Source organism: Chelonia mydas, chromosome 1 (genome assembly GCF_015237465.2).
Source record: "Chelonia mydas isolate rCheMyd1 chromosome 1, rCheMyd1.pri.v2, whole genome shotgun sequence".
Lineage (NCBI taxonomy): Eukaryota > Metazoa > Chordata > Testudines > Cheloniidae > Chelonia > Chelonia mydas.
The window spans coordinates 259,199,994-259,226,333 of record NC_057849.1 but is presented as its reverse complement, the minus strand read 5'-3'; the positions used below and the strand labels follow the sequence as shown (position 1 = coordinate 259,226,333).

At 44.1% G+C, this 26,340-nt stretch overlaps 1 protein-coding gene across 2 annotated transcripts in view; it reads left to right on the top strand.

Annotated features, from left to right (window-relative positions):
- Positions 1-626: 626 nt before the first annotated feature.
- The window catches only part of TCF20 (transcription factor 20), a 211,665-nt gene continuing 185,951 nt past the window's right edge, over positions 627-26,340 (top strand). Inside the window, exon 1 of one of the 2 annotated variants that reach the window (XM_037883063.2) lies at positions 627-901. The gene's annotated coding sequence lies outside the window, so the exon portion shown is untranslated. The remainder of the gene's footprint in view (positions 902-26,340) is intronic. The other variant, XM_043544424.1, reaches the window with a different exon arrangement.

Sequence of the window (26,340 nt, the reverse complement as noted above, 5' to 3'; positions counted from 1 at the left end):
AAACCTACACCCTGTTTTGGCTCTGTGCCCCCCCCCCCCCCCCCTTAAGAGTACAGAGCCTATCATATCTGTGAAGGCGACTGTGACAAAAGAATGAAAAGACATTTAAAACCTGGGCACTTTTTCAGAGGAGGGCTGCACATTAGTGCACTTTGGCTGAATCACTAAGATGTTTGTATTCACAGAGATCTTTGCCACTCTTTGAAATCTGGTCCTTTTCCCTAGGAATTGAAAAAGCAAGGGCCCTCAGGAGGCTTAGCAGAACTGAGGGAAGTGGCCCAGTGGTGAGGCTGGGGAAAAGTCTGATTCAGCCTGCAGTGTTCATACTACAGGTTTCAGCTGTGTAGAAGAGAACCAGCTCTCAGCTGCCTGCGAGGAGCCTGCCAGGGTCCCCCAGCAAAGCACAGACCTCCTCCTTCTGGTCCCAGGATGGGAAGGAAGCAGGAGGAGGGGGAAAGGGAGGATTCAAAGAAAAAGAAATCAGACAAAACACTCTCCTCCTACTCCTCAAGGCATCACTATGAGATGTCAGAACCCTAATCAACACCAGCTCCAGGCCCCATCCTCCCAGCCCCAGCTGCCATGAGAGCCAGGCCCTGCCAGCAGCAGCTCCTCCTCCTCCTCTCTGTCATCAGCCAGTCTGGCCTGACACATTGAGCCCAGGCTGTAGAGTATTGTCCTAAAAGCAGAAAGAGAGAGAGAGAGGAGAGGAAGGAAAGAAAAAAAAAAAAAAAAAAGGAGAAAGAGAGAGAGAGAGAAAAAAAAACCCCACTCACTCAATCACATGACCTGACAGGATTTGTAACCATTTCTTTTTGTGCCACAAAGAATGTTAAATACATATACTAAAGCCCCACAAAAGGAAAGGAGCTAAAATGGGACAATAAGGAAGCCTTGCAAGGTAAGAGCCTTTTCAAAGAAAGGCTGTGACTTTCTAGGGTAGGGGGAGGTGTTCATTTCAGGCTACACCACTCTGCCAGGGGGGGCTTGTTTAATTTCACATGGCGGCTGGTTTGCCAAGGGGCATCAGCAGAGGAAAAGTGACTAACGCAGGAAGGCGATTGCGCTGGTGCGACCCCAATTCTTTATTTTCTTAAATTCTGCTTATCCTGAGTGTGTGTATGTTCCTAACCGTCTGGAGAGGTAGATGTGCAGGCTTCATTTTCTTAGGAGTATACTACAGCCCTTGCCCCAAATATATTGCCTTTGATGTTGTACTGGCGGAAATGGGAGGTGGGAGCGATTAAAAGCTAGTTTCTAGGGGAAAACAACATCAGCTGGGGGTGGGGTGGAGGGCAGGTTAAGCTGGAAATAGTTAAAACAACTAAAGCTCTTTAGATATGGAAGATTTTTTTTGTCAGACTTTTAACAGCTTGGAGGAAGGGGAAACTGCATTAATTTGTGTGTTTGTTTGAAATAAATGGCTTGTAAAAGGAAACAGCAGGTCTGGCTTTTTTTTTTCTTTGAATTTTCGTTGTGTGGTGTTTGTTGTGGTTTTAAAAAAATCCCAAATGTAACCTGAGCTCTTCACCTCCTCCCCCCTGAGAAAGGGGTTTGAAAAATGACTGTTTGCTGAAATGTATTATTGAAGGCAGGAGGAGGGATGTGGTGATGGGGGAATCTGTAGCTCTCACATTTCACATTCTTTAGCAACCTTCCCTTTTCTTAAGTGTGCACGGATACATACGCACACACACACCACAGAGGTTTTCAGAAAAGCAGGCCCCAGTACAGTTAACCCTTGGGAATTCATCTTTCTTCTTCTTACCATTTGGTTTCAAAAAAATGTCAGCATCCTGCTCCCCAATAGAGAAACAGAAGGGGAGGAATGGGGGTGGGGAGGCAATGCGATCTGTTTTATAAGGGGCATCGGGAGAGAAAGTTTGAATCAGGGCAGTTTCTATACAGTAAGAGGGAAAACTGGCTGCTGAAAGCTATGCAAAGAGCTGGATGATATTTTTTTCCTTCCCTTGATATTTTCCATATGGTTCCACTCCTCTTGCATGGATTCCTGTCAGTCATGTGGCTACTGGGTGTCTCTCCGTTCAACAGCCTTTAACCTCCATTTGCTACTTAAAATTTTGTAATGATCAACAAACAGTTAAAGCTTAATAATAGTAATTAATACCTAGCTCTTCTATCTTTGTGTTGTGATTTGCCTTTTTATTTTTCTTTTGTGGCACCCAAAAGGCTTTTATAAACCAAAATTTCATGCTTTTCTGAATTTTGCAAAGGATTGCGTGGCAACTCTCTCTTCTTTATAAAGCTTAGTCCAGATTAAAAACTGCCTCTATGAGGCCTGATCAACACCTAAAATTTTCAGGTCCACCTAACTATGTCACTCAGGGCTGTGAAAAATCTTGTGCCCTTAGCACCGTAGTTAGGTCAACCTAACCACCTGGTATAAATGCAGCTAGGTTAACAGAAGGATTCTTCTATCAACCTAGAATAGATCTGCCTCTTGGAGAGGTGGTTACCTAAATTAGTGGTTTTCAGCCTGTGGTCCGCAGACCTCTGGGGGGTCTGCAGACTATGTCTAAGATTACCAAAGGGGTACACAAATTAAAAAAGGTTGAAAACTACGACCTAAATCAATGGAAAAAACCCTTCTTGCTGCTGTAGGAAGCATTTACAATCCGGTGCTACGGCAGCACAGCAGCTGTGCCACTGTAATGTAGACATACCCAGAGCTACATCGCTGCTGGCTGTAGGCTTCCCTCCCCTCGCCCACTGTGATTTTGAAGTTGACAGACAAGTGGTGGGTGTGCATGTGTGACACGTTCCCTGTTGCAGGTTTATGACTGGACCCCTGCTGCGGATGGGGATAGCAGGGTGGTCTGACCCATGGTGGTCTGAAAATATCTCAGCAGAACTTGCTCAGGAAATTTTGTGAGAGCTTGCGGGGTGTGGTGAAGAGGGTTATGAGGAGTTTGTGGGTAGGAAGAGGGGACTGTAGGGAGGCAGGCTGGCGAGGATGGGCCTGTGGGCAATTTGTGATTGCTAGTGAAGAAAGAGGGCAGAGTTTGTAGCAGAGGTTACAGAACTTTATGGGAATAAGGGGTGTGTGTGTTATAGGAAGCCTGGGGGAGGGTAGCAAGTCTTGTGGAAAATTGTCAGTGTTCTCTTCCAGCTCTCGCTCTCTCTGCATTACCTTAAAGCCTTGTGTACTGTATGAAAATAACTTGCTCCTGGGCACCTTCCTTGACACACCAAATAGTCACCTTTGCTGAGTCTTAACAAAACAGCCTGATTATACCAGCCCTGTCCAGCTGGGAGTGTTTCTGGGCTGCAAGAGCTTTCCCTCTGCCGCATGTGTGTGGGAGGTTTGGGGGTTACTTTGGAGTATTCAAGGCAGGAGAGAGAGGAAGCCTCAGTTCCCTTCTGCAGGAAAATGCTGAACTGGACCTGGATGGGCTTTTTCTCTTATCTTTAAATAAATAAATAAATAAATAAACCCCAGGAGATAGAAAGGGTTAAGGCCCCTTCCTCTGTCCCCCGCCCTCTTTAAATGTAGGAAATGGATCAAAATGGATGGCCATTTTTGATGCTAGGTTGTGGTTCCAGTAACAGGAGATTGCTCTCGCACAAGGGGAAAGCAGTGGAAAGAGTGCGGCTAGTACCTTCTCATACTCGAATATCTCCCTGGATGTTTCACAGCTCTTCTCACTGAAAATTTTGGGGTGCAAAATGAGAGATTACTTGGTATTATCAACACCAAGTGTTCAAAGAACATGAGTCAGCCCCCTTCCCCGCCAAAAATCATGATTGGCTTAAAAATGCTGACACTTTAAACGAGAATGATTTTGGAGTTCTTTTTGTCTTCTGAGTGAGCCTTTATGACTCACATTTTCAAGCTTTTCTCTGCAACTGGAGGGCTGGAAAGGTAATTTTTTTATGAAAGCTGAGATTCTCATGCAGCATGGCTCCAGGTAAAACAGCAAATATTGGAAGACTCAGGATAAAGTCATGAGTGTTGGCAATACCGATTTTTTTTTCTCTCTCTCTCTCTCTCCCTTTTTGCTAGCTTCCTACACTCTCAGCCCTGCCTGGAAGAGGTTCTCTTTTTGGGGGAGAAGAGAATTCACTCTCCCTAGCCAATTCCGTGTCTGCAGATTAGTACCAACTGTGATTATGGCTTTTTGATGTAAGCAGTTATGTTGCCAGGGTCTGGACTGAGATCCCCCCAGCTCACTTTGCACAGGCTACTAAAGAACCATGAGAGTCTGATGACTATGGCTGGTTATTTATTTGCAGAAAATGGGAGAAAAGTCCTGATTTATCCCCGGAGATGGGGATGGGGAACACACGAAAGTAGTATTTTCTGCGGGGTTTTTTAATTAAAATGATTTATAAACTTATTTCACTGGCCACAAACTTGTAAAAAAAAATCATAGTGGAGTCTTCTTCAGAACTGGTTTAGCTGGGCTAACAAAGATAATGGGAGAGTCTCCTTGCTGCAGCCCTCTTCCACTGCTCTGGTGATGTAAAGGGGCCTTAAAAGTGGTGGAACAGTCCCCTGAGAATTCTCTCAGTACAGAAGTACTCCTGTTCTTTTCTCGGTACAGAGGCAGCATAGGGCTAATATAGGCAGCTTTCTGCGTTGTCTCTGATATAGAGATGTGCTAGGGGTAGATGTGGGCAGACAGCAGGAATGGCTGATATAATCTGGTTATTCTAGGTGTCGGAGGAGCCCTTAAGGGAGACATGCAAGGCTGCTATTAGTCCAACTTGCATCGGGGGCCATAATGACCCACAGAGAAGACCAGAATTAGCTTTGACTCCTGTACAGTGCAGATTGTGGCCCATTGACTTTCTACGGGAAAAATCCCTAGATGTCCATTTGTTATGAGAGTTATAAGAGTGACACATACAGCATCAATAATGAACTGTTGGTCACTGCTGGCTTAGCTAGGACTGCTTGACACCAGTGATCTAGAGGGGAAAGGTTCTGTATCCCATAAATAGATCTCCCTTTAAGGCAAATTGCAAAGCATCTGAAAATGTGTTAGAAGTTTGACTCTTCTCAGTAATAACATCAGAAACAACTTTTTTTAATGTTCCCCCCCCCCCCAAAGACTTGGCAAATAAGTCAAAGGAGAATTAATTCTTTTTTTGCACAGTTTTAAAACAAAATAGTTAATTCCACATATACCATTCTGTTAACGAGCTGGGATTTTAAGTAGTTTCTTCATTTATTTAAAACAGCTTTGCAGTTCACCTTTAAAATCGCTTCCCACCATATGGCCTAATCATTTCCCTATGCTACACTTTTTTCTAATTATCAAACCCATTTGCTTTGAAATAGGTGTTTTTAATTTCACAGCCTTGTCTTCTTCTCCTGCTTGATCTTACCCTGAAGCCAGGAGGCTGAGTCTGTGACATCACATTCATTCTCTGTGGCAAGAGGCAGTGATTTACTCTTTTCAATTTAATTAAAAAGCAGCTTTCAAATTCTAGGTATCTTATATATTCTGTCACTGGGTGACTGTCCCTTTAAAGGGAGATCGGTCCAGTGTCAGTTGTGACATATTTAGCCTGCTTATCCAGGTGGAAAGAACGGTATTGCGAATCTCAAGAGATCAGAAATCGTGAGATTGGTCCTCAAAATCATGAGATTTAAAAAGCCATCAGATCATATTTTTTAATATTCTTTACTCATCTGCCAGTGTGTGTGTGATAATTTCAGGTTGAAAAGTCAACCTTAAATGCACCACCTCTCCCTGGCTGCTCTGATGGAGGCTCCATTTACCATTTCCTCACCGTTAAGACTGGGGAACTGCCATTCCTTTCCTATTAGTGTCGTGACTCTCTCCCCTCCTAGTTTACCACCCATTTTTAATCAAAGAAAATAAGTAGTTCAGGAACTACTGAGCTAATGAATGCATCATGGTTCACGCTTGCAGATAAAACTTATTTTACTTTTTAGAGTTGATGAGTTACAGATATACATATTAAAGAACTTTAAACTTTATATCAATCATTCATATAAGCCATAATGTCACAGTAAAAACAACATGGAATTGGTTTAGCCTTTTGCAAGAATCAGTCCTTCCCCCTGCACCCCATTCTCCTGTAACTCCTAAATCTGCCTCCTGATTCCCCTCACCCTCCCCATCCACCTTTCAACAGTGTCACTGCTTCTCCTTTCAGTGCCCGTGTCCTGTCCGGCCCCCTGGCCCACAGAGTGGCAGCCATTTGCCTGTGGGCATGACTCCAATCTCACTGGAAACAGTGGGAGGTGGCAGCCATCTTTATTAAGGGCACCCTTGTCGCCTCATGTATGTAGACTGTAGGGAAATGGCAGCCATCTTGCTGGCATCAGCCCCATTGATGGGTAACAGGGGATGGTGGCCATTTTGAATGAGGGAAGATTTGTGAGTCAGGCAAAAAAACACCCCAAAGTTGCCAGAGCCAGGATAAAATCACAAGAGTTGGCAACACTGAATAAATGAGCAAAATCACATGACAGGCCAGTCATGTGGTGACATCGGATCTTCTGGGGTGGAGATAAGAACAAATTCTGTGTAGAATTGGAGGGGGAGAAGAGAAGCTCCAATAGGATGCTCTGGGAGTAGTGTCTGCTTGGTAGAGAGCAGGGGGGACTCAAGAAAGAAGCCAAACCCTCAGAAAGGAGGGGCTGGACTCAGCTTGTGGGGGGTGGAAGACTCTTTCATGTTTGTTTTGGATTTGGATATGTTGGAAGGGGTGGACTTGTTTCTTTAATGATTTAGCTGGAGGGCCAAATCACTGCAGCAACCAGTCCAAGCTGGAAGGTCAGGTGATCCAACCTGAGTGAGGAGAAATTGCGTCAGTCGCTAGCCCAAAGCCAGGCCAACTAGGCAGTCCTGCTATACCCACAAATAAAAATTCTTTTCTCTCACCCTGTTCCTATCCTGTTTGACTCATCCCCTCTGGAAGAACCTAGGAAAAGAGCACCTGATAGCATATCCTGAAGTTCAAGAAATCTGGGGAAGTGCTTGGAGGTGAGTTCTGGTGTCCCAAAAACTTCACTGAAAATGTCAGGCTGCCTATTTGAAGTAGGGAGCTGTTGCTCAAGCATGTCTGCTGATCTGTGGTTTTCTTGAGTAATTAATGTGGTTTCTAAGGTAGCCAGGACACAGACCATTCAGGGCTTTTAGGTCAGCCTCAACATCTTAAACTTCACCAGGAGAAGCCACTGTAGATCATGTATAATGGATGTCATTCATGTGCTCCCTGCACGATATCCTGCTTATCAGGTGGGCAGCTGCAGTCTGCACCAGTTGCAGTTCTAAACAGCCTTCAGGGAGTAGTACTGAACTGTAAGATCACTTCAGGATTGGGTAGCAAAATACCTCTAATTTGGGCACTAATATCTGCAGTTGCTGCAGTGGAAATGTGGAATGGCAGGACAGTTACTTTTGCTATAAGCATTCTCATGTTTGTTGCTTTTTCTGTGTGACAGTCCATCTTTAAGATTTTGCATATCAGAATCCATGGTTTTCAAGTCTTTCTGAGGCCAGGTCTGCATTACAGACTTCTGATGACACAGCTGTGCCACTCAGGGATGTGAAGTGGTATGATCCCTGAGTGACATAACTGTGAGCAGAAGTCCCTAGTTTAGCGACAGCTGTACCAGCAAAGCCGTGCTTTTATCAGCATAGCTTGTTTTGTTCATGGGGGGGCTGTTTTATTATACTGGTGCAAAGTGCAGCTTTGCTGGTACTACTGCATCCACAGTAGGAGAACTTTGGTGCGATAGTGCAGAGGTTCTCCAATGGTGGGGGTGTGGAATGTATTGGGGGGTGTGGGGGGCACATGAGAAGCTTTAAGAAGAAACACTTGTGCATGTTCAAAGCTGGGTGGCCAGAGAGTGGCGGCTGCTGGCCAGGCGCTCAGCTCTGAAGGCAGCACCACCACCAGCAGCCTTAGAGAATTAAGGGTGGCAATGCCATACCAACAGAGCCCTGCGCGGATTCAAAAATGTGTATCCACATCTGAACTGTGATCCGCAGACAATTTTTGCAGATATCTGTGGATTTGCAGGGCTCTATGTACCAATCCACCCTTACTTCTCTGCAGCTGCTGGCAGCGGCGCTGCTTTCAGAGCTGGGCGCCCAGCCAGCAGCTGCTGCTCTCTGCTCTACTTTCAGAGCTGGGTGGCTGGAGAGAGACAGCTGCTGGCCAGGCGCCTGTGGGAGAGGAGACATAAACTACTACAGATACAAAGAAGGTGAGGCTGCAATCAAGTAAGTTTGAGAACCACTGCTAAAGTGTACCAGTAAAGTGCTCTTAGCATAGACATGGCCTTAGAGTGATATATCTAGGCTGACCAGGTGTCTGGTTTTCGACTGGAAAGTCTGGTTGAAAAAGTGACCTGACAGTGTCTGCTCAGCTGTACTGACCGGACACCCAAAGTCTGGTTACTGCAGGCGGAGAGGCACCGGGTCATCACCACACCAGCCTGTATTCATCCGGCGCAGCCTCCTACCTGCGCCGGGCAAATGCAGCTCCCAGCCCTGGCACTTCAGGCGAGTCCCTCCTGACTCAGGCAGAGGGGAGGCGTGAGAAGAGGGGGAAAGCAGCAACTGACAGAAGGAGGAGAGAAGAGAAGCGAATGGGGGGTGGGGCCTTGGGGGAAGAGGTGGGGCAGGGGCGAGGTGGGACAGGGCCTTGGGGGAAGAGGCGGGGCAGGGGAGGTTCCGGCACTCCTGCTGGACTTTCTGGCATTTAAATATTACAAAGTTGGCAACCCTAGATATATCTGAGTGAGAAATGGATCCCTTCAGATTTAAGCAAGTCACAAAGTGCAAGACTGGGGTGTCCTGGGATTTTGAGTGCTCTAATTTATTTGTACACAGTTTAACACAGTAGGGCCCTAATCCTAAATGGATTCTCTGGGCACTACTGTAATGCAAATAATACTTTTTATGGTAGCCAGGGCAGAGGAAGTGTAAAGGGAATGGTGGGGGGCATTGGCAGTAAGAGAGGAGATGGCAAGGTAAGGGAACTTCTATTAGGGGAGGCAGAAGGGGTAGGCGGAGGATGCTGGAGGTCAGGTGAATTGGTATCAGGCCTGGAAAAACTAGTACTGAACTATCAAAATAGGTGCATCTGGAGGGGACAGTATCACAGCATTGCTGAGTACTCCCCACCCCCTCTTCTGTGGAATTATTTTCCCAAAGAAGACATTTCAAGTGGCTTAATTCTCAGGCTAAGTGGTTGTCTCTTTTGTATTGTCTGTAGTAGGAACTGGACATGGTTTAATCTGCCTTTTCAAACCATGTAACTAATAGATATGTTCTTCTCTGGATTGCACTAATGTGAAAGAAGAGAACTTGGCCCTTAAATTCTATGAAACTTTCAGGAGCCGATATGCTCGGAAAAGTGACTCTAAAACTAGACCATCTTACTCAGCAGAGCTGCTTCCTGTGCATATTCAGAGTCATACATAGGTGCTGACTTTAATGACAGAAGTAGGTTTTTACTCCTGTTAGCCCTGCAGAGCCCATAAAGCTATGACATAGGGAATTGGATTCTCTTTTGGCTTGTTCATTATCATCAACAAAATTATCAGCAAAATTCCAGTTGCAGAATCTTTATTTCTGGTGATGATGCATATACTGGAATGACCCCAGCTGAGTTTGCAAGGCTGGCAGTTAGATACACTATTTTTTTAAAAATAGTAAACTGAGCAAAATTGATGTAGAAGTCATTGAAAGATAAACATGAAACCTCAAGATGCCATTTTAGTCACTTAAAGTGCATTATTGCATTTTAAAATGATACACTCAGTTCATGTTCAAATTGTAACACCCCTCATTCTTTATTATGAATGTTATTTGCATACCTGTGTGGTCTTTGTGCCACACCTTTGTGCCAAGAGTTCATCTGCTCCTGTTGCTTACCCATACCTGGAGTCAGAAATCCACTCTAGTAACATCAGCCTTAATTTCTGTACAGACTATTTTGTCATCTATAAAATAGGGAAAAATACCTTGCAGGGTTGCTGTGGAGATAAATTGATTGTCTGTAAATTGCTTCTAGGGATAAAGAACAGGAGAAGGAGGGAAATACAGAAAATGGAGGGTGTAGTACTATGGATTTTTTTTCTAAATAGACTATTTTTCCCCTATGAAGAGAGCTGTCTGTTTTTTCTAAGCCTATCAGTCTGAATGTTCACAGGGTAAGAAAAGTTTGTCACCACTAATATGCTGACTGTGAAATGTATTTTTAAGTTTGTAACTATAGCTGGCATTTCTGAGCATAGTTCTGATGGTAGCCATCTTGTTGAAAAACAGTAAAAGTAGTATAATGTGGCACCACTAGCTGGAGAGCCCAATGAGATTATAAAATACTTATGGTTATGATTAAATCACAGGGTGCCACTCGTTTACATTCTCTTTGAGCCTTCAGCCTGCATAACATTTCAACCATATGGTTGCCTTCAGCAATGCCAACAGTAGTTAAACCTTAAAAACAAAAAACTTCACATTTTAATTTTGGTGACAAATTCTTCTCACTGCAAACTTCGCAGGACTAAGCAAATTGAGAGCAGGTTTCCATTCTCTTGCTCTTGCTCAAAAATTAAGTCATGTTAAAGCACAACCTTGTTAACTCTGTTAAACATGACTTTTCAGTGTGTGTAGCTCATGTTCTAACATGACTTAATTTTCTAGTGCAGACAAGGCTGCACCGGTCATTGATCTGTGGGGAAACCCCTTAAGCCCTGAGTTTTCTCCTTTGAAAACAAAGGCCTGTTTAAACTAGAGAACTGAACTGTTGGTAATTGAAGCAATGCACAAGTGTAAGTACCAATAATGCTGTGAGTCCACACTAGCCGTGGGGTGCAGGTTGATAGCAGTTTTACCCCACATTCACACTACTGCTGTGTTGCATGGTCTTCTGGGTGCCTCTACTGCAGTTCCTTCTGTAGCCACCTGAAGCAGTAGCTTCTGAAATATTTTGATAGACCGTCTGACAGCCCAGTAGAATTATGGGAGAAGAGGTCAAACTTCCAAAATTTCCCAGGCAATCCCATAAACTCTCAATGATCACCATAAGTTCCTAGCCTCTTTTTCAAAATGGAGGCCAGGGTAAAAGCTTGTCTCTTGCTCCTGTGTTTCTGCTGTAGTGTTTGAAAAGCAGTTGTGAGGCATAGTGGTTGGGTGTTCAGGCAGTACCTGCTGAGACACTGAGACCAACACTAGAAGTTCATGGTGTTCAGGATGCAACTGTCAAAACCACCGCCAAACTGCCTGAGTAGGTGGCTCTGTGCTGTGCTTGCAACTGATCACCAGGTGGAGTGGTGCTTTTGTGCCTGGACCATGACCACAGCCTGTTGGGACTAGATTGTTCACCCAGGTCTCAAGAACAGCAAAAGCAGCATTCGTTAAGGATGAAGACGACAATTTTGCTGGATCTCTGTGGTGAGCTAGCCCTGAAATGGTAGTGCCAGACTGCAAGGATAAGCTCTCCTTGTCATTGAAAAGCAAGTGGTGATTGCCCTGTGGTGACTGTCTGCCCTGGGTAATTATTGGGCATCAGCATGGGGTTGAGAAGTCCATGGGGGTGCTGTTGTGATAGAGGTTTGCACGGCAGTATGTATCAGCAGTGAGTCATTGGGTGTGGGGGACACAATCGAAGTGATTAATGTGCTGGAGCTCACTAAGTGAGTTAAGCAGTGCAGGGGACGTTAATGGATCCCATGTGCACATTTTGTGTCTTCTTTCTTGCCCGGAAGTATGTTAAGAGAAAGGGTGCGCCTCAGTGGAGACAAAGGCCTTTCTGAATCATTGGGTGTTCATGGATGTCTGTGTAGGAACAGCAAGCAAAGTAGAACTTTATTCCCACTGAACAGCTCTGATGTTGATGGTATTTCTGTCCCCACTTAACTCTGGCTGAGCCTTTGTACTCCCTTTAGGATGGCTATATAAACCTCTGCCTGATCAAACGAGACACAGATTAAACCATATACTTGGGTGGTGCAGGAAGATGGTTGTTAAGAGTGTGCATTTGGAAGACAGGAACCATGGTGGAGGTGTTTGACCTGCAATGAATGTTCAGTGAATAATTTTTGATTATTTGTATTTGCCTGCTGCATTTTGCATAAAGTGAAAGCAAAGATGATGACGTCAATGAACAGTGAAGTGCTAAGGCAGTGCTAAGACCGGAATTAATTTATGCACATCTGGACAGACAAGTGGTCACACCTGAGGCTGTTAGCACAGGCTTCAATTGCCATGCTGCATAAATTAGAAATGCTCCATGCACTCACTTTCAAACTGGTGATGGGGAATTGAGTATGGAACAGTGAAGTGAATATAACTTGGGATTTGTAGTGTATAGTGAATCACTTCATGCTGTGATGCAGCTGGGTTTGTTTTAATGTATGAGACCTAAATTGTCTATCTTTGTATGGTGAGGAGGTTTATGGAAGAGTGGATTATTGCAGTGCTTTTCTTTTCAGGTGGCAGGATTATACTTCGGATGACTTTATAAGGGTTTTGTGCACCAATAGTGAGAGAGATGATAGAGGAGTGAACTGATGTATTGATATTAAATAATAGTATCACTGATGTGTAAAGTACAAAGAACGTTTGATTTCAACAATAAATCATTTTACATGCTGACAAGCTTACAGGACATGCAAAATATAACATATATAAAATGACAGTTGTACAAGAGCAGAGGCAATATAGATCTTTTCTTACTAGCACTTGAAGTGCCTTTCGTTGGGATGTACATTTTATTGTCCATTCTCTTGCATGTGGGTAGAAGAGTGCTTGGGAAATGATTGTGAGGGAGTTGGGAGTCGGAGGCAGTCCAAGAACTATTGTCCTGATTGATGCCACGGGTATTGGGTAGGTGGAGCAGGTACAGGTACAGGAGCAGGAACCAGCTGCTGGGTCAAAGTCACTTTTTCTTGTGCCTTTTACGTAAACAGATTCTTTTAGAATTTTCTGTCCTCCATTTTGCATCTCCTTCCTGTTCAAATAGATTCCTGCATAACTTGCTGCTTGTCCTGCCTCTCCATGAGCTTTTCAGTACTGCCTTTCACAGGTGATCCTCATCTTGTGCTCTTTAAACTGGTACAAAGGCTCTGAATCCTGGTTTGTGTCTCTATGTATTTCCATGATCCGGTTCTCTTAACTTGCTATAAAATGCTATAAAAGTAGCAGTTTTAGTTCAGTTTTGAATTCCAGTGCCGACTGTTAAGCCACTCTGTTTGTGGCATAGAAATGCTAAGGACATATTAGAAGTCACAGACATTACAGTAAAAAGATGGGGTGGGGATTACTTTAAGGTGAAAATGGGGCTGTTGAAGAGGGAAGGAGAGGACCATATGATGGTAACTGCAATAGAGCAACAAAGATGGCTTATTACAAACCCTCGGAAGAACATCTCTTTGTGGAAGCTCCCAGCCAGGGAAGAATTCCTAAGTCTGCTTTGCACTGCTTCAAAGATATGAAATTGGATGAATCTGATTAGCAATGCTTTTCATGGATTAAACAAAAAGTTATTGCAAGCAGATAAAAGCACCATGCTACTAAGGCACCATAGCCAAGCGTATGTGTTGACAGATACAATGTAACGTAACTGCCATGGCCATAGAGCCCAGTTTGTAATTTCTTGTAATAGAAACTGCTTCCTTTTAAATTGCAGTTTCTGTTTTACCTTTTAATTTGTCTCCTTCCTGCTTGTCTGCCATTTTGAGTCTGGTCATGTGGCATAGCTCATCCAGCTGGTATGCACGCCCTGCTGGGTGCTTCCACCCTGAATGGAAACAATGGCTCCTGCAGCCAAAAGGAAGGGGAAAGGGATGCCAACTTGAGAATCCCAGTTTGGTTCCCTCATTATTACCAAGAATAGGTGAAGCAGCTGCTGCTCATGCTGTGCTGGCAGAGGGAGGGAGGAATAATGGGGGGAAGAGAGATGGGTACTGCTGCTCTTGTCCTTTTTAAAAAATGCAATTTAATAAAAAACACTAATTGTGGAGTTCATAGGAACCTGTAAAATTTTCCCCACTGCCTAAAAATTATCCTGGCGTCAGTTCATCTCGTAATAAAACCTGTATAGCAGCTGCACAGGGCTTTTCCTGCCGTGCTGACTTGGCCACTGCCTCTGCTACCCTGTCCTGCTTGTCTCTCCCCCCACATCCCAAAGAAAGGTCTAGCTCCTTTCCCCTTGGCTGCCTGGTTCAGGGAGTTGCTGTTCCTCTTCCTCTTTATTGAGCCAGGTGGTACTTCTGTGCAATGCTTTAGCACGATGGGCTGGATGGAAAGGTGGGTCTTGAGGATTTGGTTCAGCTCATCATAAAGCTGCGGAAGTCTTCTTGCTCTGACCAGATCATTTGTTGTCCCAGGACCTCCAGTTTTTTCATTTTCTCACAAGACCTTTTGATGTTCTTGGTGATGCCCATCTCTCCCAGATGATGTTGGTTACTAGGAAAAGAGTGCACATCTTAGCTCCATGGTTTGTGCAGTGCTGTTTATACAGGTGACGGACTTACCGCCAGTTTGACACCTGTGTTGGGGAATGCAGAAAGCAGATCAGACTGGCCAGCTAAGCAATGACAGATATAGATTGGTAGTGGAAAGTTTGCATCATTGGGGCTATGCCAGCCATCTTCATCCCCACTTTGGTGGAGACTGGCACAGTGAGGGACAACATGAATCTTGTCCATATGCTCAGGGTTTAGCTTATCGCCATATTTGGGGTCGGGAAGGAATTTTCCTCCAGGGCAGATTGGAAGAGGCCCTGGAGGTTTTTCGCCTTCCTCTGTAGCATGGGGCACGGGTCACTTGCTGGAGGATTCTTTGCTCCTTGAAGTCTTTAAACCACGATTTGAGAACTTCAGTAGCATAGACATAGGTGAGAGGTTTTTCGCAGGGGTGGGTGGGTGAGATTCTGTGGCCTGCGTTGTGCAGGAGGTCAGACTAGATGATCATAATGGTCCCTTCTGACCTGAATATCTATGAATCTATGGTCTTGCTTAAAGCAAATACCAAATACTAAATTCTAATTCTAAATACTACAGATGACAATTTCATAACTCAAAAAGTGTTGCAGCCAGCATGGGGGAATTCTATATTAGGCCTTGTCTTGACAGATAAAGAGGAACTCATCACAGAACGAAAAATTAATGATAGCTTAGGTACAAGTGATCCTGACTTTATCACATTTATTCTGTTTGCACATTATAAAGTCCAAACCAGTACAGTTGGTGCTTTAAAAGGACTAGTTGCACAAAGCTGAAAACAATTATGAGTCAAAGCAGCTGGGAGGAAGAATTTAATCAGAAAAATGTGAATGATAATTGGAAAGCCACAATCAAGGAAGAAGGCCATATTGGTTAAAAACCAACTTAGTTTAGAGGAGAAGTGAAGGCAGAGAAATCTATGGCTAGCACAGTGAAGGACAATAAGGAGTTTTTAAACTATATTTTGAACAAAAAGAATCCTAACAAAGGTGTTGGTCCCTTACTAGATGGAAATGGTAGAATTCTCAAAATAATGCAGAAGAGGCAGAAGTGCTCAATAAATATTTTTGTTCTGTATTTGGGGAAAAGAACAGATGATGTAGTCATATCAGTCTTTCAATTTCACTAGTATGTCAGGAGGATGTTAAACAGCAGCTACTAAAGTTAGACATTTTAAAATCAGCAGGTCCTGATAAATTGCATCCAAGAGTTTTAAAAGAACTGGCTGAGGAGCTTTCTGGACCGCTAATGTTGATTTTCAGTAAGTCTGGGAACACCATGGAAGTTCCAGAAGAATGGAAGAAAGCTAATGTGTCAATATTTATAAAGGATAAATGGGATGACCGGAGTAATTATTGGCCTGTCAGTATGACATTGACCCCAGGCAAGATAATGGAGCGGCTGATACAGGACTCAATTAATAAAGAATTAAAGGAAGGTAATGTAATTAATCAACATTGGTTTATAGAAAATAGAATGTGCCAAACTCACTTGATATCTTTTTTTTTTTTAATGAGATTAAGTTTGGTTGATAAAGGCAATAGTTTTAATTTAATATACTTAAACTTCTGTAAGGTGTTTGAGTTGGTACCACATGACACTTTAATCAACATGGAATACACTCAATGGATTAAAACCTGGCTAACTAATAGGTCTCAAAATGTATCATTAAATGGGGAATCATTAAATGGGTGTGTTTCTAGTGGGGTCTCGCAGACATCAGTTCTTTCCCTTATGCTATTTAAAATTTTTATCAGTTATCTGGAAGAAAATATAAAATCATCACTGATAAAGTTTGCAGATGACCCAAAAATTGGGGGAGTGGTGAATAATGAAGAGGACAGGTCACTGATACAGAGTGATCTGAATTGCTTGGTAAGCTGGGTGCAAATAAACGATATGCATTTTAGTACATGTATACATCTAGGAACAAACCATGTAGGCCATGCTTACATGATGGTGGACTCTATCCTCGGGTGCAGTGACTCTGAAAAAGATTTGGGGGTTGTGATCGATAATCAGCTGAACGTGAGCTCCCAGTGTGATGCTGTGGCCAAAAGGGCTAATATGGTACTTGGATGCTTAAACAGGGGAATCCTGAACAGGAGTAGAGAGGTTATTTCACTCCTGTATTTGGCACTGGTGCTACCACTGCTGGAATATAGTGTCCAGTTCTGGTGTCCACAATTCAAGAAAGCCTTTGATAAATTGGAAAGGGCTCAGAGAAGGGTATAGAAATGATTAAAGGTTCAGAAATCAGGCCTTATAGTGATAAACTCAAGCAGCTCAATCTATTTAGCTTTTAAAAAAAAAAGTTGGGGATGACTTGATTACAATCTTAAAGTATCTACATAGGGAACAATATTTAACAGTGGGCTCTTCAGTCTAGTAGAGAAAGGTATAACATGATCCAATGGCTGGAAGTTGAAGCTAGACATATTCAGACTGGAAACAAGGTGTACATTTTTAACTGTGAGGTTAATTAACCATTGAAACAATTTACCAAGGGTTTTGGTGGATTCTCTGTTACTGGACATTTTTAAATAAAGTTTGAATGTTTTTTGAAATCAGCTCTAGGAATTATTTTGGGAAGTTCTATGGCCTGTGTTACACAGGAAATCAGACTAGATGGTTACAATGGTCCGTTCTGGCCTTGGGATCCATGAAAAGCTAGTGTAATACAAATGGTGATTGTAATGCCTGCATGTTGCTGGGGGCACTATTGTGTGTGGATGTGAGGCATGTTCCAGGTGTGTTAGGGAACCAACACGCTGGTTAACATGCCAAATCTCACTAGCATAGACCCCTGAAAACTCACCTTTTGGTGAAGGAAAAATTTCAGGAGCCATTTGCAAAAGATATGGGGGGAAAATGAGAAATGTTGAGAAAGGAAAGTACCAGCGCTTCTTAAAAAAGTTACTCCCCCTCAAAAAGTGCATGTGAATATTCTTGTAGAGTTTGAAGGGCACCCCATTAGGCTACCTAGTCTGACTTCATGTATTATACAGGTCATAGACCTTCGCCCAGTTACCCTTGTATTAAGCCCAATAACTCATGTTCATATAAAACCTGGTAATAAGCACAGGCAGGGTTATTAATGGAGCCAAGTTTTGCTCAATAAGGTCCCCTGCTTGCCACTCCCTTAAGACTGAGTAGCCCTGATTTAATCCAAATACACTATCTATGTGTCTATGCCTTCACTATGGGGTATTTGAGAAAGGAGAAGGTATTGATAGAAGAGAGAAAAACTGAGAGGTGGAGATTATTGAGGTTCCATTGAGCATAGTAAAGACTTCCACCTCCACCCGCTTTGTACCCCTTTAATGGCTGGTCCACATAAGAGGCTTAGAAGAGTATTGCTGCTTTCATGTATAGAATTTAGTCCTTTGGCTCAAGTGGTAGAGGTTCATGTTTTTAGTTCTGATGGGCAAGGGTTCAAATCTCGCTGTCCAGCCTGGTGGAGTCAGTTACAGAGGCAGCATATGTGGGTAGCAAACCATCAGTTCTGAGGAAACTAACAGTACACACAGTAGTAATGCACTTTCCCACTAGCACAGTCTCCTGTGAGCCTGTCATACTTGTCCCCCCCAGTACATTAGCTCCACATATAATAGCGCATCAAATTCAAAGTCTTGGTGCTTAGGGTACCTAAAAGATTGCCTAACGTAGCAGGGCAAGGACTGTCGTTGATAACACAATTCCCGGTACAGTAAAGGTCTTCTCTGCAGGAAACACAACTTTCTCGGGTGTTGGGGCCAAGACTGAAGTCTTGCAGGATCTAAGGTCTTGCTGGTCTTATGTGCACTGAAATCTCAAAAGCTGTGAATTAAACTGATTTAGATATTTTAGTGCAAGTCTGCGTATGGACACTCTCCTTTCAGAACAAAGGTTGCTACTAACCATATCTGTTCAAGTTTGTCTGTAGAGCAGGCCTAAGAACTCCTACAGACATCACTGCAGAGTTCAGGAAGGGGCTCAGAGACCATGGTGATAGATGCAGTATAAGAACTGGAATGGAATTAGCCAGGCTGGGAGAATGGGAAGATGGTGGCTTTCACCTTTAAATCACAGATTGCCAGCCAAGCAGTGAACTGAAATGGCTTTTCAGTCTCATTCCGTTTCCTAGTGCATAGATATATCATTTGGTACCCTGGTTGGCAGTTTCAGCAGAGAGGTTGTAGAGACAGAACACCTATCCTTTTCCTAGAAGTGGGGTGGACTTTCAAGGTCAGGAGTGAGGTTTGAGGAGAGTGCAAGAAATCAGTATCTCTCAAACCTCACTCGTTTTAGTCCCAAAGTTCCCTGTGTCCTGCACAGTTTTGGTATCCCTTTGCTTCTTTTTTGAATATTATTTGCATCAGAAAGGCTCTTGAAACTGAGTTTCTTGAGAGAATTCACTAGGGAATGAACTCCTGACAGCAGTTTCAATTTCCTGCATGAAAAATTGTGTCCCCCTTGTTTTGGGTCTTTGTCATGCATTTCAGCCCTGGCAGGCTGAGAGGTACAGGGGAAGAATGTGTGTGTTTTGAGCTGCTGTTGCCTGTGCATCTCTTCTTGGAGTAAGTGGAGGCCTTAAGTCTCCAGGGGATGTCAATCTGGAATCTTTCACCTGTGCTAAATTCACAGAAATAATATAAAAAAATAACACAAAGGTGTCTCATTGTAATGATAACTGCAGAGCTATGCACTCATTTTCCTCATGTAGGACACTTCTACAAGCATCAGTCAGATATTTAGAGCTTTCTAACTGTTTGCAAGTGTTAAGGGAGAACTGAGTTCCTTTCTGGCATGTAACAAGCGTCTGTGTTTGTGTCCCAAATGTTCCTACATTTCTACAGTTCCCTAGCTGTGTGCAGCTTTCTCTAAAACTAAACTTTATTTCCTTGTTTCTCTCCTTGCTTCCCCTCCCATGAAGGTAGGTGACAGGGTAGTTTTGGTTTGTACACATCACTACCCTTTCGCAGAGCAGCTCTTGCACAGTTGGAAGGGAAGGTGGATTGGAATTGAAGAGGAGAGAGAACACTCCTTAATCAAAATGAAAATGGGACCCTAGGAACAAGGCTGAAGAGCAGGATAAGTGTAGGGCCTTGTCTACCCTAGAGAATGGAACAAGTTGTTTTGTACCAGTTTAAGCACTCTAGCCATGCTGAATCATGCTGTTTAGCTCTTGCAGATTTGCACTATGTCCACACTAGCACTGTCCTACACCATTTCAGTTGCACCACCTTCTGGGTAACTCTCCCACAGTTCTTGGAACAGCGCCCAAAAGCGTGCTGCATTCTGGGAGATTTTGAAAGGCCACCCGTGAACTGTGGGAGAGCTAGTTGAAGATTTCAACTAGTCTGCATCCACACAGGTGTTGAAGTGGTTCAGAGTCAAATTAGTATTTGGCCTTTCTGAAGCACAGTTTACTCCAAACTGTATTTAGCAAGCATGTAAGCTGTTTGGAGTGCTTTTGTGTGTGGGTGTCAGCTATGTTACAATTGTTCTAGGGAGAGTAAATGGTATCTATATCCACTAAAGAAACTCTCTGTGTTATGGCTAAAGAGAGAGTCCTCTAGAACAGTGGTTCTCAACCAGGGGTATGTGTACCCCTGGGGATATGCAGAAGTCTTCCAGGGGTACTCAGTTCATCTAGATCAGCATTGCTCAGCCTGGGGTTTGCAGCCCCCGGGGGCATCACGGGACCAGTTTAGCAGGGTCACAAGTGCAAGGCCGGCATTAGGAGGTGGCAAACAGGGCAACTGCTCAAGGCCCAATGCCACAGGGGCCCCTGCGAAGCTAAGTTACATGCTTCTGGGCTTGGGCTTCAGTCCCACCACATGTGGTTGAGGCTCCAGAACAGGCTCATATCTCACACTGAAATATGAGTACAATCTTTACATTCCAACTTAAGTTCCCTGTAAGCTGCGCGGCCGCACAGCAGCCTATTTAGCGCCACGCAGGTGCTCAGGGAACCCGCCCAGCTGGCCTGCCGCAGCCTGGGGGGGGAGCGCCCCTTCCCAGGCCCCAACCTGCCGTGGGAGGGGGGCGCCATAGGCGCCAACTTCCCCTCTAGGCGGGGGTGCTCGACCCCCCCCCCCGCTTTCCCTCAGTCCCCACCTTGCCTCTTCCCATCCTGCCTCTTCCCTGCCTCCTTCCCAGAGCATGCCCTGTCCCCGCTCCTCTAGGAGCTTCCTACACGCTGCGAAACAGCTGTTTGTGGTGGGCGGGAGGCGCTGAGAGGGAGGGGGAGGAGTTGGTCAGCAGGGCCGCAGGCCATGAGAGGTGCTGAGGAAGGTGGGGGGAGCTTGACTGCTGGTGGGTGCTGCTGAGCAGCACCCACAAATTTTTCTCTGGGGGTGCTCCAGCCCTGGAGCACCCATGGAGTCGGGGACTATGGGGGTGCCCCTCCCCCAACTCAGCCCCGGGCCTGCTGGGGGAGGGGTGGCTTGAATCCAGCCTCGGCCTGGACCAGCCGCGGCCGAGGCACCCCTCCCATCCCCTGGCCCCAACCCAGCCCCAGCCCAGCCCTGCTGCGCCCAGGGAAGAGGCACCTATCCCGCGGCCCCAGCCATGGAGCTGCTGCGGTGGGAAGAGGCACCTCTCCCCCTGAGGCCAGGTGCTGCTTTCAGGAGCGAGAGCTGGGGGGAGTCCTCTCTCCCCACTGTAGCCCCAGAGCACCCTCCTGCACTCCAAACCCCTCATCCCCAACCCCACCCCAGAGCCCGCATCCCCATCCGGAGCCCTCACCCTGTTCACCTCAACCCCCTGCCCCAGCCCTGAGCCCGTCATCCCCGGCCCCACCCCAGAGCCTGCACCTCCAGCCAGAGCCCTCACCCCCTGCACCCCAACCCTCTGCCCCAGCCCTGAGCCCCCTTCTATACTTCGAATCCCTCAGCCCCACCCTAACCACATGAATTTTGTTATGTGCACCAATATGAAGGTGATGTGTCATGCCTCACCTCCATATTGGTGCACATAACAAAATTCATTCTGCACATGTGTGGGGAAAAATTAGAGGGAACACTGATTCCAACCAATTTATTTTATATGATAAAAAGGAGAAAGTCAGCAGTTTTTCAATAACAGTGTGGCTGTGACACTTTTGTATTTTTATGTCTGATTTTTGTAAGCAAGTAGTTTTTAAGTGAGGTGAAACTTGGGGTACACAAGACAAATCAGATTCCTGAAAGTGGTATAGTAGTCTGGAAAGGCTCAGAGCCACTGCTCTAGAATCATTATGGAAAAACTAGATTCTGTTGTGGAGCTGTTTTTAAACACAGTGATGAGCAAAATTAGTTTGGCCTGAAAATTGCCAATTTTACTCAGAAGGATAAACAGAATTTTTCTGCACACTTTGAAGAAAAGCGGTTAAATTGTTTGAGTTACAGGTCACTACAAATTATCCTCATTAGAGATTTGAAATTTTGTAAAATGCTTTTGTGTTGCTCTATCTCAAATACAGCATGTTACCACCTCTCCAAACTGTCCATATGGCTGAATCTCCTTGAAAACCTATACATACATTTGAGAAACCAAGTGGTAATTAAGCTCAGTAAAGATTGTTGCATCTAATTGTAATGGTTAAAGTGTGTATTTGAGCAGTTTGCCCTCTGGTAGCCAGTTACAGGGAAGAAAGAACATAGCATCCTCAAAGCTTCAGATCCTGGACATAAAGGACCGGGGTCTTAGTCCTGGTCAGTGGCGCTGGAACAGTTTTAGAGTAGGGGTGCTGAGCTGTGCCCCCCCTTACCGTGTCCGTGCCCCTCACCGCCACCTAGAGCTGGGGCCGGGAGTAGGGCTGAGACTGTGAGGGTGAAGGTGGGCTGTATGGCACCATAGTAAAAACTGAAAAATGTTTCATGACCATTTTATTAGATTTAACTCTGTTGGTGTTTTATAAGACTGGGATCTGTAAAAGCTACGTAGAGGTTGAGTAGAATCTAGAAGTCTCTGTTGTAGATTTTTAAGAATCAAGTCTGTGTACTTTTTCAGTTGTCTTAACAAACACTTCTTGTCCTCTTCACTTAAGGATTCAATATAAATGCCTTCTTTTAGTCAACTTCTGGACTGAAGTCTTTGCTTCTTCCAGTAATTTTTCCAGTGGATAGTTCTCTGATCCAAATGTAGCTTCTATTGCTGGACAAAGATCTACTACTGTTGTAGCAGATGCCTGGATGGCATTGTTTAATGACCCAAGTGGTTTCAACAGTAGACTTCAGAGAGAGAATGGCAATGGTCTTCTCTGAACGTAGTAGCAAAAGTAATCCACCAGCCTCACTACTTAGATCCATCCCATCTTGGTAGATACTTTCCAAAGCCAGTAATAACGGCTGGAGTAATTTTAAGACAACAGCCAAGGATCACTCATGAGAAAGCCAGAGGGTTTTCCCAGGTTGGACTGATTTGAACTTCAGTCCCAGTGTATCTTCTATATTTTCCAAGATATTCAGTCTTTTTAGACTCTTGCTGAAAAAAGAATATAATGAAGACATTGAATTTATAGCTTTTTTAATGTCTTTTGAAGATTCTGCAGCTCATACTAGTGCTAGTTGGAGTAGATGGCCTCTGCAGTGTGTATAGGAGAGATTAGGGTTACACTTTTCTCTAAGCAAAGCTTGTACTCCACCATGTCTTCCAGAGAAGTTTGCAGCTCCATCAAATGCACAAGCAGCCATCTGTTTGGGGTCCAATTGTCAAGCATTTAACTCTAAGATGTGGGTTGTCACAGATGCAGCTGATGTGTCTTCTATAACTTGAACATCTAGAAATGCATCTGCTGGCCTACCCCTGACATCAAGATAATGTACATAATGACTTATACTTGATACCCATTTGCATCGGTGCATTCATCAGTCCTGTATGCAAATTTTTTGAATGTGGTAAGAGAGTTCTTCACTTTTTCAACTGTTGAGTCTTTCACTGTTGCACTGCATGCTTCTAGCCAGTCAGTTGAGTTCCCTGCAGAAAGATAGTGAGCATTTGCTGGTCTTGTTCAGAACCAGTGTTCAACTTCAGGATGAACAAGTGACAATGCGCTTAACGCTGGCCTCCAGTTTTGTAGTGTGTGGTATCTCTTGCTTAAATAGAAAGTAGGATGCCACAGCCATGTTTGTTCGCATGAACTGTGTTGTGTCTCCAGCATTCTTAACAGCCTCATACTAAGTACTTCTAAAATTGGCTTTGAAAGTGGGCTTATAAGGCTTTCTGCATGTTGATGCACTCCAGAGGCCTGGTATTTTGCAGCCTTTTCATGTAGTGTGTCAGCATTGGCTTTGCTGATTGGTTTGACAAACCAAGCTCCTCCACTTTTACCAATTATAGCATTGGGAAGCTTTCCTTCTTCGTAAGCTTTTTTGCAAGAGGTGCACCAGTAGCCATCTTTTGTAACTTCAATAAATGGGAACACTTTGACCGACAAACATCAGGAAATGCCTTTAGGTTTTGGAGACACTGTTTCTTCAGTAGTTAGCTGTATTTGTGCTTCGGGCTGGTCAGATGACGGTATACCATTTGAACCTTCAGATGACATGTTGAGATATTCTTGGTTCTTGATGTGTTCTTCACCTTGGTTAGTTTTTGAGGCCTTTGAGTGGAAAAATTATTGTATTGTTTTTTGTCTTTTCATTTTCACTTTGACCTGCAACATATAAAAGAGATATGAATAAAGTCAATGTTTTGTTAGGATAATGGAAATTTAACATAAGGATAATGCAAGTTACACCAAAACACATAACAGGTCTAGATTTCTAAAAAAATATAATTTAAAAAAAAATGTATTTAATTTAAATTGACTTTTGAAAAGTGAGCCATCATGGGATAAGAGGGAAGTCCTCTCAAGGATCAGTAACTGATTAAAAGGTGGGAAACAAAGGGTAGGAATAAATTATCAGTTTTCAGAATGGAGAGAGATAAATAGTGGTATCCCTGAGGAATCGGGACTGGGATCATTACTGTTCAGTATGTTCATAAATGATCTGGAAAAATGGGTAAACAGTGAGGTGGCAAAATTTGCAGATGATACAAAAGTACCCAAGAGAGTTGAGTCCCAGGCAGACTGTGAAGAGTTACAAAGGGATCTCACAAAACTGGGTGACTGGGCAACAAAATGGCAGATGAAATTCAATGTTGATAAATGCAAAGCAATGCACATTGGAAAACAGTCTCAACTATACATACAAAATGATGGAGTCTGAATTAGCTGTTAACACTCAAGAAAAATCATGGAGTCATTGTGGATAGTTCTCTGAAAACATCGACTCAATGTGCAGCGGCAGTCAAAAAGCAAACAGAATGTTGGGAATCATTAAAAGAAAGGGATAGATAACAACAAGACAGAAAATATCATATTGCCTCTATATAAATCCATGGTATGTGCACACCTTGAATACTGTGTGCAGATCTGGTCACCCCTTCCCAAAAATATATATTGGAATTGGAAAAGGTACAGAGATGGGCAACTAAAATGATTAGGGGTATGAAACAGGAGGAGAGATTAAAATGACTGGGAATTTTCAGCTTAGAAAAGAGACGACTAAGGGGGGATATGATAGAGATCTATAAAATCTTGACTGGTGTGAGGAAAGTGAATAAGGAAATGTTATTTAATCCTTCACGTAACACAAGAACTAGCAGTCACCCAATGAAATTAATAGGCAGCAGGTTTTAAAAAAACAAAAGGAAGTACTTCTTCACACAACCTAAAGTCAACCCGTGGAACTCTTTGCCAGGGGATGCTGTGAAGACCAAAAGTATAACAGGATTAAAAAAGGATAAATTCCTGGACAATAGGTCCGTCAGTGGCTATTAGCCAGGATGGGGAGGGATGCAACACCGTGCTCTGAGTGTCCCTAGCCTGTTTGCCAGAAGCTGGGAGTGGGCAACAGGGGATGGATCACTTGACGATTACCTGTTCTGTTCATTCCCTCTGAAGCACCTGGCCTTGACCACTGTCGGAAGACAGGATACTGGGCTATATGGACCATTGGTCTGACCCAGAGTGACCATTCTTATTTAAAAATTAATTATAATGATAAAAATGTTTAGTACAGAAACTCCCCAACATAATGACCTCTCAAGATAGCAACGATGTGAGATAACAACTTTGGCAAATAATGCATTTAAAAAATCTTGGCCTGCTAGGAAACATATTTAGACTAGTATACCCCTTATATCCATTCCCAGTCACAAATCTAGCATTCTGGAGCAAAGTCACTAAAATATAGTCCAACAAATAAATGTTTATATAACGTGCCCCTCACTTTTCCCTCCATCGCACCCCACTCGCTGGTGTTGTCCTTGGTCAGTGGAGACTCAGAGTTCAGAAGTGCTTTTACATGAGTACACCTCCCAGGTGGGGGGCAAGAAGGCACCTTGCTCGTTCCTCCAGCTGCTCACTGTTTGCTCTGTCCACTGTTGTTTGTTGTGCCACCATTCACTCCACCTCTCTGTTGCCAATGGCCCTGCGCCATCACCTTCTACTGCCACCTGCCACTGTGACCTCTGCGAGTTGGTCTCTTGAGGTTCCAGCCAGCTCTCAGTGATTTCAGCTGAGCTCTCAGTGGGGGAACCTCGCTGCTAGTGCAGACTGGGCCGTCTCTTCCACAGAAACACTGTCCCACAGCAGGTCTAAGCACTTAGACCTGATTATCAGTGATTTCAGCTGCAATGGTCACTTAACAGAACAAAAGACTATCTATGGAGCCTAATCAGCTCTGTCTATAACAGTGGAGTGGGACAGGTCCCCACCCTCTCTCTTGATGCCCTCAATCAGCACAGGCTAAGTACAGTTCTACTGCCCTTTACTCCTACAATAAGAACAACAACGTTTCATTCCCCACCTCCGCCCCCGCATTCAAGTGATTTGTAACCCAACCCCAGCCAAAATCTATCACTTG